General features: G+C 32.0%; 2 non-coding genes across 2 annotated transcripts; both read left to right on the plus strand.

The window, feature by feature from the left end:
• Positions 1–3,605: 3,605 nt before the first annotated feature.
• On the plus strand, positions 3,606–3,738 carry LOC126005097 (small nucleolar RNA SNORA51). The gene has a single exon (XR_007494275.1). It is a non-coding gene; the product is annotated as a small nucleolar RNA SNORA51 (small nucleolar RNA).
• Positions 3,739–16,412: 12,674 nt separating this feature from the next.
• Positions 16,413–16,519, plus strand: LOC126004829 (U6 spliceosomal RNA). Its single transcript, XR_007494075.1, has one exon. It is a non-coding gene; the product is annotated as a U6 spliceosomal RNA (small nuclear RNA).
• The last annotated feature ends 351 nt before the right edge of the window (positions 16,520–16,870 follow it).

A 16,870-nucleotide genomic window follows, 5' to 3' on the forward strand; every position in this document is an offset into this window, starting at 1 on the left:
TAGTAAAAATAAAAATAAAAATTTCTCCAAAAATGGGTATCTATTAAGGGGAAATTTGCTCTCAACTTTAATGATTAGAATCTTCTTGATTTGAGGATATTGATAAATTTATTATGAGACTGAAATCTTTAAAAATATGTAGGGAGGAAGAAAATTAGATGAACTTTATTTAACATGGACATTAATATATTTGCCTTTGGTTTTTGGTTTAAGAACTGACTGTTGTATACACCTGTAAAATCACTTTTTACTTTTTTACTTTCACCTTTCTGAGCTAATGAGTACAAGTATCTTTAATTGCATGAACCCTGACACTTAGGTGATTAATGTTACACTCTGGCAAATAAAAGTGGCAGGGAAAGCAGCACAAAGAAGCTTGGCTGGTTCAGTAAGATTCAAGAAGATGCTCAACAATCCCTGGCCGAAATACATTTTCTCTTGTGACTCCATATGATTTCTTGTGTTAAACTGCATGTTGAGACCTCACACTGACAGCCCATAGATTGCAAGTATATACCAAATAAATGCCTCTTTGTCATCAAGTCTTTTCTATTAAGCTGCAAAGACGCAGGTGATTTTTAAAGAGATGCCAATCTTCATGAAAAATGATGACCGAGAAATTTATGTCGGGTACAACTTTATTTAACTCATGTTGTGTTGGTGTTTCTGTACTGGAATCTGCAAATTGGAATAAAAATGGATGATGACTGTGGACCAATGTGATAATGAAGCATTGAAAGTGTCTCATTTTTTGTACAAAGTTAGCTTAAATCTACTGGGTATTTATCTTCCTGCTTATCATATAAGCATGTCAAGTTTATAAATATTATTGATAATATGTCTGCTTTTATAAAACTAGTGGAATCTCTTGAAAATTGAAAAATATTCCCTACTATTGTCTTGTGTCTAAAAAGGAAATTTGGATTAAACAATTACAAAATATCAAAAGGCCACATAAACAAAGACAATCAAATAGAAGAAAAAATGGAAAAAGTGAACAAACTTAATACTTGAATTGGTCTTTTGCTTAACATAAAAGATAATAATTAATCAATACAGTAAGGGAAACTACATAAAGTCCAACTTTGCCAATGCTACAATTATGAAAAGGCAAACAGCATAAATGAAACATTACCAACCAATCTGATTATATGAGTTTTGAAGATTATTAAATAATAGGATACATTATTGTCAGTTTTCAAAGATCTTTTTACTTGCATGCCCTGTTAGAGTAAGAAAATTAGGCAAGGCAATATTTTAAAAGACAATTTTGAAAAATGTTTTGAAATCTATTGAAATATAACTCTCATAAACTTAAATTATCCTTAGTGGGATGAATACAAACTACAAAATCTATCAAAACTTCCACCTAAATCATAGTCAAATTGTCCTACAACAAAGAGGAATATTTAAATCAGGTAGTAGAAAAACACAGTATCTTCAAGTTATCTTTAATTCATGTAATAATAGATTCTCTATCACAGAAATGAAAAGAAAATATAGATTATCTTCAATATACTAAAATAAAATACTGTAGTCATAGACTCCTGGTACTAGTAAGTTCAAATTTTAAGATGATTTAAAAAAAAAGTTCAAAGTAAACAATATCCAGAAACTCAATTTAAAAAAATTATGAAAAACACACTTCAAATGGTAAGGAATGATTTTGTAGTCAAAACTAAGGTAAAGATTCAAGTTCATAAAATAATGTAGAGAAAATATATAATGATGCTGATTATTGGCATTAAAATATTTTAATTTTGAGCATAATATATGGAGTTAAATCTTTTGATAATCATAATAATTATTTTGAGAAGATTTAGTCCTCACCTGATTATGCCTGGGAAATCACTCGGTATTGTTGGAGAACTACAGTGTACTGGAGATCAATCAATGGTTGGCCACCTTCAAGGCAAAAGCTTCAAATATTATACTATCTCTTTCATGTATGGTTATAATTCTTGATGATGTAATTATTATTAAAAACTGTACCCAATACATTATATATCTCTAAACTTTACTAACATCAAAAAAAAAGAGAAAAAAATATGAAATTTTCACCGAGAGCCACTTACCCAGAAAGCAACATTTGCTAGTACACAATCATTCTCCCATTAAATTTGTGCTCAAGGCTTCTTCATCAATGTAAGTAAACCCGTGTTGTTGCTTTGGGGAAGACAAAACTCAGACATTTTCTGTATAATCTAGGAATCTATGGTGAGGGCTGGGTCCCAGTTGCCCTCATTAGTATTAAGCTCAATAACTCAACTATGTGGACATTAGCTTGATAAGACACAACTCCAGCATCTCTTAACTTCCAATGGAAATTAGTAACACATCCTTCTCTCAGCTGCCAAGAGGGAAAAATGTATTGAATACTCAAAACCAAAAAGGTGATAAGATTGAAGAGGGCACTTAGACTTATGGGGAATGGAGTGGAAGAATTAGAGCAACCAAACAGTCTACTCAAATATATATTGATTAAATATATTAGATGGAAACTGAACAATTCAACCTTCAAAAGAAGGTATACCACAAAAATAGACCTCAAAAAATCTGTATAATGAGAAATTGAGAAAAAAATTATCAAAAATACTAATAGGGGAAAAAAGATAGTACAATGTGTTAGGAACTTGCCTTACATGAGGTTGACTTAGTTTTGATCTTTTGCACCATGATCTGTGAATGTGGAATTGGGAGTAAATCCTGAACACAGTTAAATGTGATCCAAAAGTACATCTCTAGGACTATATATCTCAAAATAGATGCTAGAATATATCTTGGATATATTTATTTTATAAATATGTCTTAGTAAATTTCTAAAGATTTTAAAGTTGCAGAATACATTTGCAACCCACATGTAATATCATAAATTAATAATATAAAATAAATAAATTTAATAAATTAAAATCTTACACTAAAAATTAAAGAACTGAAAAACACAGACTAGCAAAATCTCACAAATTTAAAATAAAAATTTCAGGTTCATATTTAAATTATAGTTTCTAGAGTATACATTAAAGGACTATAAAGACAACAATAAAAGGCTGTAAGCAGTTAAGCAAAACAATGGAAAATAACAGGTTCTTATCTGATCAAATTAAAGAATAAAGGAAATAATAATTCCACGAACAATTTTAACACATTGGTTAAAAATTTAACAGCACTTTGTAAGCACTAGAATTTTAATATTTTTATTCATACATCTCAGATTGCATCATTTCAAAAACACACAGTTTGATCAAATTTACAAGCATGTGGGGCCCGAGTGAAAGAACAGTAGATATGGAGTTTGCCTAGAATGCAATCAACCTAGATTCTATATCTGACCTATGTTACTCTGAGCCCTGCTCTGATTCAACTCTCCTGAGTGCAGAACTAGGAATCATGACTGAGCACTGCTAAGTGTGGCCCCCAAACAAAAATTGGAATGGGCAAGTTAAAATTGGAGGGAAGTAGGTGTTTGGTAGCAAACTTGATACTTAAATAGTGTAGCCTAAAACTATCATTGACAGTATTGTAAATGATAATGCCTCCATAAAATTAAAAGAATTCAACAGTGCAACATTCCCATGACCAAAAAAAAAAAAAAATAAAAAAAAAAAGACATCTCAATTCTTACCACAGGCTGTGTTCTTTACACTGACTGTATAGAAAGAGGAGGTACAGTAAATGTACCCCATATACACCTCAACCCAGGCCCTTTGCCTGGTCTGTATTGTGAATTGGGGGATAAAAAAATTAAAATAATTCTAAGCACTTAGATAACATGGTTGAGTGAAATAGAGCTGGGGAAAAAATTAAATAGGCAAGGGGCTCAAAGTTCAGTTCCCCATGGTCTCCAGATAAATTAATTATATGATATGATATGACATGATGTGATATTATACTATATTGTATTGTATTATATTATAGATAGAATAAAAAATAAGAAATAGACATTTCTTTTTTTTGTTTGTTTTTTGTTTTGGAGTCACACCCGGAAGCGCTCAGGGGTTACTCCTGGGTCTACACTCAGAAATTGCTGCTGGCAGGCTCGTGGAACCATATGAAATGCAGGATTCGAACCACTGTCCTTCTGTATGCAAGGCAAATGCCCTACCTCCACACTATCTCTCCAGCCCCAAGAATAGACATTTATATGAATTCTACAAACATTGAAACTATCATAAATATTTATATCAAATTCATGCCAATGTTGAGGAGTTGGGTTAATAAAATCAGTTCTATCAAGAACCAAATATAGTTTTGAAATATAGAAAATGTAAATTACACTGTCTAAAGTTTCTATTAAAAATCATTTCTAAAAAGAAAAGTCAAAGGTTAGATCATTTAAATGGTGAATTCCATCAAATGCTTATTTCAGGAATAGTGCAAAATTTGTAGAGATTTCCACTGAATGATTCTTATAAGAAGAAATGCTTCTTATATCATTTAAAAACTATGACAACATTAAAACCATAGATGATAAAGATTATACCATATTATAAATTGGTACAATTATTTAAATTTAAATGCACTAATATTAGCAAAATAAATTTAACAATACCCATATCTTATATATAGTATCTTAACATACAAAGTAATTCAAGAACAAATGCAATATATATGCAAATATCTGTGCAAATGTATGCATATATGCAGCATATGCAAATATATTCTAGGAACACAAAAATTCAATACAAAAATCCCTTCCTCACACCTATATTCATTGCAGTGCTGTTTACAATAGCCAGACTCTGGAAACAGCCTACATGCCCCTCAATAGATGGACTAAAGAAACTGTTGTACATATATACAATGGAATATTATGCAGCTGTCAGAAGAAATGAAGTCATTAAATTTTTCTATACATAGAAATATTTGGAATTTATTATGCTGAGTGAAATAAATCAGAGGGAGAGAGATAGACACAGAATGTTCTCACTCATCTACTGGTTTTGAGAAAAATAAAAGACATTTGTACAATGATCCTCAGAGGCAAAATAGAGCTTCATGACTTGAAGCTCAGCACAGAGAGTGATGGGTGCAGTTAGAGAAATAATTACACTGAGAACCATCATAACAAAATGTGACTGAATGAGGGAAGTAGAAAGCCTGTCTAGAGCACAGGCAGATGTGATGGGGAGAAGGGACACTTGGGACATTGATGATGGGAATGTTGCACTGTTGAAGGTTTTTTTTTTAAGGCTATTGTAAAAAAAAACAAAAGAACAGATGCAAAAAAAAGCTGGTGAAAAATATCAAGCACCTATTAATTTAGAAGCTTAATGTTTTTAATTGAAGAGAATTGTTTCAACTGATACCTGCTTCTATGGTTATACAAATATATTTAAAATTTGCATAGCACTAAAGAAATATTTAAAATGTACAAATTTGAGGAATTTGTCATTGTTAAAATTAAGCTCAATAATAAAAATGCTATATTAAAAACAAAGATAAAAGCCTATTCAACCAGGGGCTGGAGCGGTGGTGCAAGTGGTAGGGCATTTGCCTTGCACATGCTAGTCTAGGAAGGACTGTGGTTCAATCCCCTGGCATCCCATATGGTCCTGAGCCAGGAGCAATTTCTGAGCACATAGCCAGAAGTAGCTCCTGAGCAATACCAGGTATGGCCAAAAATATATATATGTTTATATATTATATGTCATATATATATATGATGTCAAAACTACTCCAAGTAATGATTTAGTTTAGATAACAAAAATATGGAAGACCTTCAGGCCCAAATCTAAAAAACAGCCAATATTTAATTGTGAATATTGCCAACATGTACTTCTTTTAGAAGTTATACTAAATCCAAGAGCAAAATATTCTGGTTCAAGAATAGGCAGTTCAAGTCAGGCTATTTTTCTTCATTCTGTCTATGTGCTTTGCAGTATAAGCAAAAACTGCCCTGTTTGGATGTCAGAGCAAGTACATGAATAAACAGCCATTAGCTATATAGTTGTACCAAACGTATAATGGGCTGGAATTATAAAACCAACAAAACATCTGCTTTTTCTGCATGGTTCTGACAACTTAAACTGTCATTGTGTTGGTCTGCTATTAGCTGCCATTAGAGCCTAGACTGATTGCTCACACAATCCATCATCAGGAAGCTACCTTAACTCATCATTTACTCTGCTGACCTTTTCAAATTGTGCCTTTAATGGTAGCTTCACAAAACTGTCCTAACATTTAAAAATATACTATATATTGTCTGTTCTATTAACTATAGGGATATTCTTTTAAGGAAGAAATGGTTTTCATTGTGGAATAAATGTAGCTTTGCCTATGATTCTCTCCCCTTTATCTTTGCCCCATTCCCCATTAAATAGGATTGTGAATATTCTCTACAATATAATCAAAATTATTTGCTCATTAATTAATTTCCTAGGGAAATAGTACTCTTGCCACCAGTTTGTCTGATATCTTGTGTGCATTAACTTTCTCCTTTCTTCAATGCTATCACATGTAACATTTTATATTCATGTTTTTGTTTCATGATCCTTATGTTATTACTTTCAGTTTAGTTTACCAACATCAGTAACTATATTTTTAAGAATTACATATGTGACTTAATCTGAATATATAATGAATACTGAATGTGATTTGTACAAAAATGCCATTTGTCCTAAATAGCACTAGAATATGTTAACTATAAAAAAAAACAAATTTTACTTTATGTAGATCTACCTGTTATGAAAATTAGTAAAATTAGGAACATAACAATTTATAAAAACATAGATATTGGAAACAAAATTTCACAACAGACTGCTTTCTCCGAATGATATTTTTCCTAAATAAACTGTATTCTGCTTAACAATATTGAAGATTCTAGATTTACTGTTATTATAGCTGAAAGTGCTCCAGAAAAGGCAAGAATACCAATAAAAGACAAAATGGGTCTCAGTTGACATTTTTCATTTTAAATTTATTGTAAACTTCAGCTTTGGTGATGTACAGAATTAATGCCCATATTTAAGTCACTGTTACTTGGTATGTAGTGTACTAAAACTGGTGAGAGGTAATTTTATGTTGTTTTCATAGTAAGACAGATACAGCCATATGCACCCTTTTATGCACAAAGTTATGTGCCTGTCACTTCAAGAAATGGTAAATGTGTTCAACTATCAAACACTTGATAGCTGGTGAACTGACATAAGTTAGCTGCCATCACCTCATGGCTAAATATGCTCCCTGCCTCTCTTTCTAATCCTATTTCTCCCTAATATTTATTTTTGTAAATGTAATCTCCATTTGTATTATAAAAACTGAATACAATAATAATTGTAGGGGAAGTTTTTAATGGATTTCTAAGAGACATTTTTCTTAGCATTGTTATAGTTTGGTGACTATTAACTTGTTAATTAGACCCAAAATATGTACCCAAAGCCTTGTGAAAATTCTAAGACTGTTTAAATGATATTTTAAGGCTCTTTGCATATCAGCCAGCTCCATATACTCTTTTTGTTCTCCAAAAAAGAAGTCAATTGTGTCAGGAACAATCATGAATTGAAAAGAATAGGCTAAGTACCCCTATCTAGTCTTGGTTATTGCATCACAACCTACAATTTCTGCCATGCCAATGTCTAGTCTGCATTACTGTCTCTGCATTACTACTAATCTCTGCAGAGATGCCTAAGTGACCAAAACTCCAGGTATACTGATAATTGGATTGAGATATCCAGAGTTCTGTCAAAGTGAATGTGGGAAGACTCGCCCACCCTTCTGTACTTCCATAATCCCTGGCAGCCATGCCTCATAGCCACTGCCATGACAGAAACATAATTTGAGATTCCTGGACACTTACCATCTTCAATTTTTCAATAGCGACACCCCAATAGGAACACACCAAATTAGACGTCAAAGTGGCACAGAAGCTACCGAGTCTTAATGAAACCAATAACAGAATAATTAACTAGCAACAGAAAGCTTAGTTATTTTTAAAGTGACTTAATGATCCAATTGCAATATGTAATAATCTTCACACATCTTCTTTTATTCTTTTTCTTTTTCTGTTTTTTGGGTCACACCCAGCAGCGCTCAGGAGTTACTCCTGGCTCTATACTCAGAAATCACTCCTGGCAGGCTCAGAGGACTATATGGGATGCCAGGATTCGAACCACCTTCCTTCTGTGTGCAAGGCAAATGCCCTACCTCCATGCTATCTCTCCAGCCCCAATTTTTACACATTTTTGTTTGTTGCAGTTTTGGTGATAATTTCATTCCACTTCATTGCAAACAAACAATATCAAGTAAATTATTTCATGCCTGCCAATCAGTGGGAGTCTGTGGACAATGGTGAAGGAAATTTTACACTGATGATGGAATTGGTGTTAGATATAAAATGCCAGAGACAGATGTAATATAAGCAACTATTTAAATAATTGTATTTAAACAAAGTAAAAGGAAAAATACCACTCATGTTGTACAATAATGCAAAGCATTTTAAATATTTGTATGTACTAATAATTACTGATAGAAATATTTATTGATGATAACTAGCCCTTAATATGTATTATATACTTATCTAAAATGCATTTATGACCACAAAGTTTTAATTTAAAATATTAAGTAATAAATACATGCATGTATTAAAAAAGCAATATAGGAAGACAGATAGCACAGCAGTAAAAGACCTTTTCTTGCATGCAGTTGTTTTGGGTTGGATCTCTAGCACCTCATATGGTTCCTGGAGCCCACCAGAAATTATTCATGAGGACAGAGCTGGGAGTAAGCATTGAGCACTGCTGGGTATGACCCCAAATTTATAAAAACTCAATAAAAATACATAGGTCTGTGTAATATATTTTTGAATTAAGCTCAAAGTTTAATATTAGAGAGTATACATGTTTAAATATTTTGACATAAAATTCATTATCTCAACTTGAACATTACAAAACACTTGTAATATTTGCATCTGTCTATGAACATTTCTATGTACTTCTCTGTGAAGTGATTTCTTATTCTGATGTTGTCATTCTGCTTAAATTCATGTTTATTATTTGTTTAACCTTTGGAAAACACAATAGTTGAGTCTTGTTTACTTTGAAAGAGAATACTATCAGAAGTTTCATAATATATTTCATTTTCATTCAGTTGACTTTGACATTCAACATTATGCTTTAAGATTTGTTCATGCAACATACAATAGTGATTAATTCTGTTTTGCTTATGCAAGATATTCCTATCTGTGAATATATTAAAACAAGATCTCTTGTTTGCAGATATATTTCTAGTTTATTTAATATTATAGGAAGTGTGTTTATGTGTGTCAAAGCTCTATTGTAATAAAATTATGCTGCTAGATTGAAGGATACACAGTTTCATATCATCATGCCAAATTAATTTTAAAATTGCAAAATCATACAGTTCAACAAGCAAGTAAAGGAAAGTAAAAGTGTTTCCACATACCCATAGTCTTGTCAAAATTCTAACAACGTTTGAGTGGTATTAGCCTTATGATATTATAAGGCTTTTTCTCTATTTCTTTATATTGAATTTCTTCCTAAAAGACTAACACTGGCTTCTTTTCTATCACACAATGATGGCAGCATGACTTATACACATGTGACAGATATAGGTGCACTGAGCTTTGTAGAGGTGCCAGAAACAGGATAAGTAGCATTAACAAAGAAGAGAAATGGCAAGGATGCAGTTCCAATTCAAACTCTGGCAAGGGAAAATGACAAATGGCATAGAGAACATGTCTGCAGCCCAAATGAAACCAAATTAGATAGAGGTAAGGTACAAAACACAGAATAGAGACAAAAGAGACACAGAACAGAGGGTAAAAGATAAACTTCTCATGACTATAAACTTCTTCCCAAATTTTCTGCTATCATTACTTATATAGATTCCAACTACTGTACTCAGATTTCAGACTCATGATAGGCTCTAAGAATAAGGAACAATCACATCATATAAAACAGGCAGAGAACACCTGTTTATATACACTGATAAGATTCTGACATGAAAATAGAAGCAAATAGAAGTTGAAAACATTCACAAAGGTGGAAGCTATAAACATTTCTACCACACTATTGAATCATTGAGTAAAAAAGAGAAATTCATATAAAAGAACATTAAAATAAAAAGAGTCAATTAGCAGAACCAATGAGGTGCAAGAGTTAGCAGTATTATCCAGCCTCAGAAAAAAAAAATCACAATCAAACTTTTTATTTAAAGAAGTAGGGAAAAAAAATCCAACAAAACCAAGTTAGTGGAAAAATAACAACAGGAATAAATGTATTTATATAAAAGATGATACAAAAGTTCTTCAAAAATAAAATTTAAATAACTAAATTTACATAGAGAATAGAAAATGCAAGTATGTAACAGACTAATTTCAAAATATATCACAGAAATTATAGATTATAATGAACATTAGTAAAAAAAAGTACTGAACAATCATTAAGAAATTTTAGTAACTAATCTGAGAGATATATAATACTTTAAGGTTATATTAGGAAAAAATAGAAAATATGAAGAAATAAACCATAAGAACCACCTCTCAGAATGCAAAATTCCAGGATCAGACTATTTTACCGATGAATTTATCAAAACTCCAAGTTCTATATACTCTTCTAATTAAGGTTTTCCAAAAATTTTAAGAGAAAAATTTATTATGAACACTTTATAAGTGCAATACCTTAATATCAAATGGCCAATAAAATTCTAATTGGCAAAGAAAAGAAAACAAACAAACAAAGGGGCTACATTAGATCACAAAGTCTCTATACTGTAAAAGAAATAAGACTGAAATAAATGACTTCCTAATAATTGGGAGAAAATATTTGTATCTTAAGACAAAGGGCTAGCATCTAAGAAACAGTATTCAATACTAAAAGAATAAGCAAACAATGCCATCAAAATGGTGATAAGAGACCAGATTCTTCCTCAGGAAAAAGATATATGGTCAACAGCATATGAACCGGTAGGAAATAGACTTCAAAAAATTAATTATAAAATTTCATATAAAGCAAAGTTATACTCCTGAATATTTACTTCTGAAAACATAAAAAGCTCAATTTTAAAGGAAATTTGCACATTGCAATATTATGAGAAATAATCAAATGCCAGAATCTGAAAACAAACCAGATGCCCAACAACAGATAAGTGGCTAAAGAAACTGTGATACATATACACAATGGAATACTATGCAGCTGTCAGAAAAATGAAGTCATGAAATTTTCCTATACATGGATAGACATGGAAACTAATATTCTGTGTGAAATGAGTCAGAGGGAGAGAGATAGATACAGAGTAATCTCACTCATCTGTGGGATCTAAGAAAAATAAAAGATAGTATTGTAATAATACCCAGAGAAAATGGAGATGAGGGTTGGAAGGACCGGCCCACGATATGAAGCCTACTACAAAAAATGGTGAGTTCAGTTAAAAAAAATAACTACACTAACAACTACCATGAAAATGGGTAGTGCGTGAGAAAAATAAAATGAATATAGACAGGGGGTGGGGAAGGAGGGAGATGAGGGCATTGGTGGTGAGAAAGTTGCACTGGTGAAGAGGGTTGTTCTTTTTTATAACTGAATTCCAACTACAAACATGTTTGTAATCATGATGCTTAAATAAAAATATTATAAGATAAAAAAAATTATGATATAGGACCAGGGAGGTAGTAGATCAGGCAGGACACTTGCTTTTTATGCAGCCAACTGAAATTTCATTACTGGAATCCCATATGGTCCTCTAAGCCCTGCCAGGAGTGATCCTCAAATGTATACCAAGGTAGAAGCCCTGAGGATCTCCAGGTGTGGCCCCAAAACAAAACAAAATTGTGCTATGAGTGAGGTTTAAGTTGTGGATATTATTATTATGATATATAATATATATCATATACCAAAAAGAAGGAAACAAATCTGAAATATTACACCAGGGTAAAACAATTATATTCTTTTTTTTTTTTTTTAGTTTTTGGGTCACACCTGCAGCGCTCAGGGGTTACTCTTGGCTCTATGCTCAGAAATCGCTCCTGGCAGGCTCAGGGGACCATATGAGATGCTGGGACTCGACCCACTGACCTACTGCATGCAAAGCAAATGCCCTACCACCATGCTATCTCTCAGGCCCCAACAATTATATTCTAAATTAGATATCTCTATTGTTACTGTATGAGCTAAGTTAGAGGAAAATAACATCTTCAAGTTTTACATACATATGTGTATATACATGTATATTTTTATTCCAATGATCATTTAATTTATTTAGATTTGTTTGTATTTAGATACCAAAAATATAGTTGATCCCCTTCACTTTAAACAATTTACTAAGATCTTTCTAGTTTTTGAATAACTGTATAAAATTTTCATTCTTTTAAGATTGTATAAAGGTTGTTCCTGGATACTGATATACTTTCAACTTTATTTTCTGATTAAAGTTGTCTTTACACTTCTAATTGAGCTCTTCTATTTCAAATATTGGATCTTTCTAACAAGCGTTATCTTTTATTACTTTTTCTAAGGAGATACTACATAATTCATATTAATTCATGGCACTTTATGTAGGGGTTCTGACTGAAATATGATAGGAACTATCATACCTGTAAGTCCGGTAAACTATTTCTCAATATTTTGGTAATTGAAAGTAAATTTTGTGATTGCACAAGTGAATTATCATAGCACAAAGAAAATTGTGCAATTCAGAGAAATATAACAAAATAAACACCATTCCAAATCACATTACAATATAGTAACAAGATTCTCAGTGGATTTTTTAAGAGGATAATATTCTATATGTGAAGTACTCTTATTAAACATATAAAACGAGCAACTATATATGATTGTTCTAATAGTTGCTTAATAATTTCTTTATATTTTTTATAGTCATCCTTTTATGTACAAGCTTTTAGATTCAAATTTTCTAAGAGTATAATTGTAATGATTAAACTGAGAGCTTGAGGACCCGGAGAGATAGCATAGTGGCGTTTGCCTTGCAAGCAGCCAATCCAGGACCAAAGATGGTTGGTTCAAATCCCGGTGTCCCATATGGTCCCCCGTGCCTGCCAGGAGCTATTTCTGAGCAGACAGCCAGGAGTAACCCCTGAGCAACGACGGGTGTGGCCCAAAAACCAAAAAAATAAAAAAAAACTGAGAGCTTGAGGTAAGGCTCTAAAATGGTAATTTACTAGCAGTTGCTTGGCTAGTCAAAATAATACCTTAAACAAATAGTACAAGGGCGCAAGTGATAGAACAGCACATAGAGTAGTTTTCTTGAAAGGGGTCAACCAGGTTTAATCCCTTGTATTTAAGATTGTCTACTAAAGCATCCAGGAGTGATCCTTAGGCACTGATCTAAGAATAAAGTCACACACTGCTAGGTGTGGCCACAAAACAATTTTCCTAATTTTATTAAAAATTCACATAGTATAGATATAATGAACTATAATTCATCTATAATGATCACTTTACTTATTGGATTAGTCCTAGCAATATTGATCATATTATTTTTACACTCATCAAAATCAAACTCAGCTCTTAAATTCTGGCATTTCTGCTATTTTTAACATACAAATGATTAGTTTTATTCAAAATACTTTTAATTATCAAAGAAGTTGAATAACTTTACTTGAGTTCATCATATTTTTAATATATCATCACTTTTACACAATTTTTAAATTTTTTATGGGGGTTTTTGATTTGTTTGTTTTTTTTGGCCACACCCAGTGATGCTCAGGGGTTATTCCTGGCTATGCACTCAGAAACTGCTCTGGCTTGGGATCCTGAGGGATGGAGCTGTGGTCCGTCCTAGGTTAGAGTGTGCAAGGCAAATGCTCTCCACTGCTCCAGCCCTAAATTTTTTATTTTATGTTTTCTTTGATGTGGGGCATGATCCCATTGATACTAGTATTTTTACTAATATTTAATGTATCTTGCAATTTAAATTAATTTTATAATATAGTCTTACCATTTGTATGTAATCAAAATCATATCTCATGTTCTTATTTAACTAAATGTGTGTTTATAATCTGAGATTCTGACACTCTAATGATAGAGGGTAGGCAGCTACAGAATACTGTTAATGCTATGAGAAACTAAATTAAATTTTAAATTAAATTAAAGAAATAAGATAAGAAAAATAGGTAATGAGAAAGAGAAATAAACCCCAAGTATCTGACTATGAACTAAGTCTGTCAAGTGGTTGATGAAGTGGGGATCAATGAGAAGGAAGCTTGGAACAGAGGATGAATTAAGGGTACATTTACTTGACCATAAATGGTGGATCTAATATAAAAATTATATGCCTAGAACTGTTAATACAGTACTCTTAGAAATCATGATGCTTCAATGAAAGTTAGTTTAAAACATTAAAAATATCCACTATCAACATGATTTATTCAACAAGACTGTAATTGATATTTATTTTTACATATAAAAGAGAAAGACTTTATTCTGATATAAAATAGTTATGTATGTATAGTATAAAAAAGGGATTACAAATAGCCTTATTTGGAAAAAGAAACTCATGAATTAGAAATTAATCTTTGATATTTATGGCATAGGGAAGATTTTTTATGTATTATCCTGAAAAAGTCTCAATTAAAATGTTTCTGTGGTATTATAATAGACCTAAAACTGCATTATATCAGAAAAGGACTTCAGTACTTTGAGAGTAGAAATCTTTAGGTGCTCATAGGAAAAAATTAATATTTTGGGTAGTTCATGCTATGTAAACATTTCACAAGTATTTCAAAGGAAGCACAGTAGATGATAAATGCAAAGAAATACACCAACTAGCAATTCTTTCTCTAACTTCATAATTTTTAAAATTAGACTTATCCCTTCCATTTTATATGTCAAGAAAGTGATTTATAGTTTATTCTACTATTAATATTTTGAATTCACAATCTATGACTACCTGATATATCTACTTAATTTTGAAGACTAGTAGTAATCAATTGAAAATGCTAAAAAAACGTAACATGAAAAAAAAAAGAAAATGCTGTAGGATTTCAGAAGTATGAGAGGGTGGTGAGATGGGGGTGTGACATCAACAATCCCAAAATGTTCCTGGAGATGTCATTCCAAATACAAGCATACCTGGAGTTTTGGTCAGATTGGCTTCTCTGTAGAGAGTATAGAGGAAAGGTGAAGCTGGGGCCACTGGCATGGTGGCAATTCTAGATGATAAATACAGCAGACATAACTTCAGCAGGGCAGGTACTTGTCTCACTCTCTCCTCCCCAGACTGCCAACTTTCAGTTCAATTGTTGTTGAATCCATGGTTTTTCACAGCTTAGTTTGCATCTCTATAGAGAACAGAATGAGTTATGGATGTGGCTGTAGGCATATATGACAACTACTATGTTTGTCTCTCTGTAAAATTATGACCAGAGACTACATCATGCCAAAGAAGTAAGCAGTTAACTATATCAATGGAATAATTTTAGAACATTTTGCAAATTTAAATTAGGTGCTAATGGACAAAAGAAACAGTAAATGGATTAAGGTGCTTCCCTTGCATGCTGTCAACTCCAGTTCACTCTTCAGAACTGCGAATAGTCCCCTAAACCCAACTCTGATCCCTGAGTACAGTCAAGCGTAAGAGTTGAGAACTACTATGTGTAGCCCCCAAATGAACAAAACACCAAATAAATGATGTTCTAATGATATTATTAAATTTCACAATTAAGAAAAAAAGAGAAAATGCTAACTTACAATTTACAAATATGTAGGCATTTATTATAAATACTGGTAACTGTTTATTAAAGAAAAATTATGCTATCATACCTAGTAATTAAACTGTTGGACTCAGAAATATAAAAATGATTTTAAAATTAAAACACACAAAGCAAAAATATTGGATACATAAATCATAATCATCCAAATTTTAAGCATTATAATTATTATTAAATATATAACTGATGTACAATTTAGTGTGTTATTTACATATGAAGTATGGCTTTAGTAAGTGGTCATTAAAAGTGGCAAGTTGATATCTATCTGTGGTTAAAACACAATCATCATTCCTCAATAACAGATAAAAATTTTTTATCAGAAATATTCGTAAAAGTTAGGAGGAAAATAAATTCATTTCTCTAAATCAAAAATTTGTCTGTTATACACACATAACTGATATGCAATGAATGTGATAATACACAATAAAAAGTTTTCTTTAAAACGGATTTTAAGGGGCCGGGCGGTGGCGCTGGAGGTAAGGTGCCTGCCTTGCCTGCGCTAGCCTAGGACGGACCGCGGTTCAATCTCCCGGCGCCCCATATGGTCCCCCAAGAAGCCAGGAGCAACTTCTGAGCACATAGCCAGGAGTAACCCCTGAGCGTCACAGGGTGTGGCCCAAAAACCAAAAAAAAAAAACCAAAAAAAAAAACAACGGATTTTAAATAAAATATGTAATTATATATTCAAAGAATCTCTGAGTAGGGCACTTTTGTTATGAACTGTTTTCGAGTGCTCGCTTTGGCAGCACATATACTAAAATTGGAACAATACAGAAAAGATTAGCATGGCCCCTGTGCAAGGATGAACTGTTTTCGAATCTAATTCCCTAAAGCCAACTCTGGAAAAGGGCAGATAGAAAGCACAATGAATGCCTTCTATTGCTTATTGTTTTTACCTTTTAAGTCAAAAAAAAGTGCCAACTAAATAGTAAAAAAAATATTTAGCTCAATTTTCTAATAAAATTTATTTCTTAATATCTAATTTTTGACATTCTTTGTATTTTAAGGATTTATTTCACATCTATTTTACATTTCAGTTATCGATAGCTATTAGTCTTAGTATAACTAAATAATCATGGTCGCTGTATTGATTATAAAATAGGGTATTTTTAAATGTATTATTAAATAGCTTCTCATTTCTACAGGATTAAAGCTGAGCATTGCTTATTTATAGATCTGCAGAATGGT

This window comes from Suncus etruscus, chromosome 3 (assembly GCF_024139225.1).
Source record: "Suncus etruscus isolate mSunEtr1 chromosome 3, mSunEtr1.pri.cur, whole genome shotgun sequence".
NCBI classification, from domain to species: Eukaryota; Metazoa; Chordata; class Mammalia; order Eulipotyphla; family Soricidae; genus Suncus; species Suncus etruscus.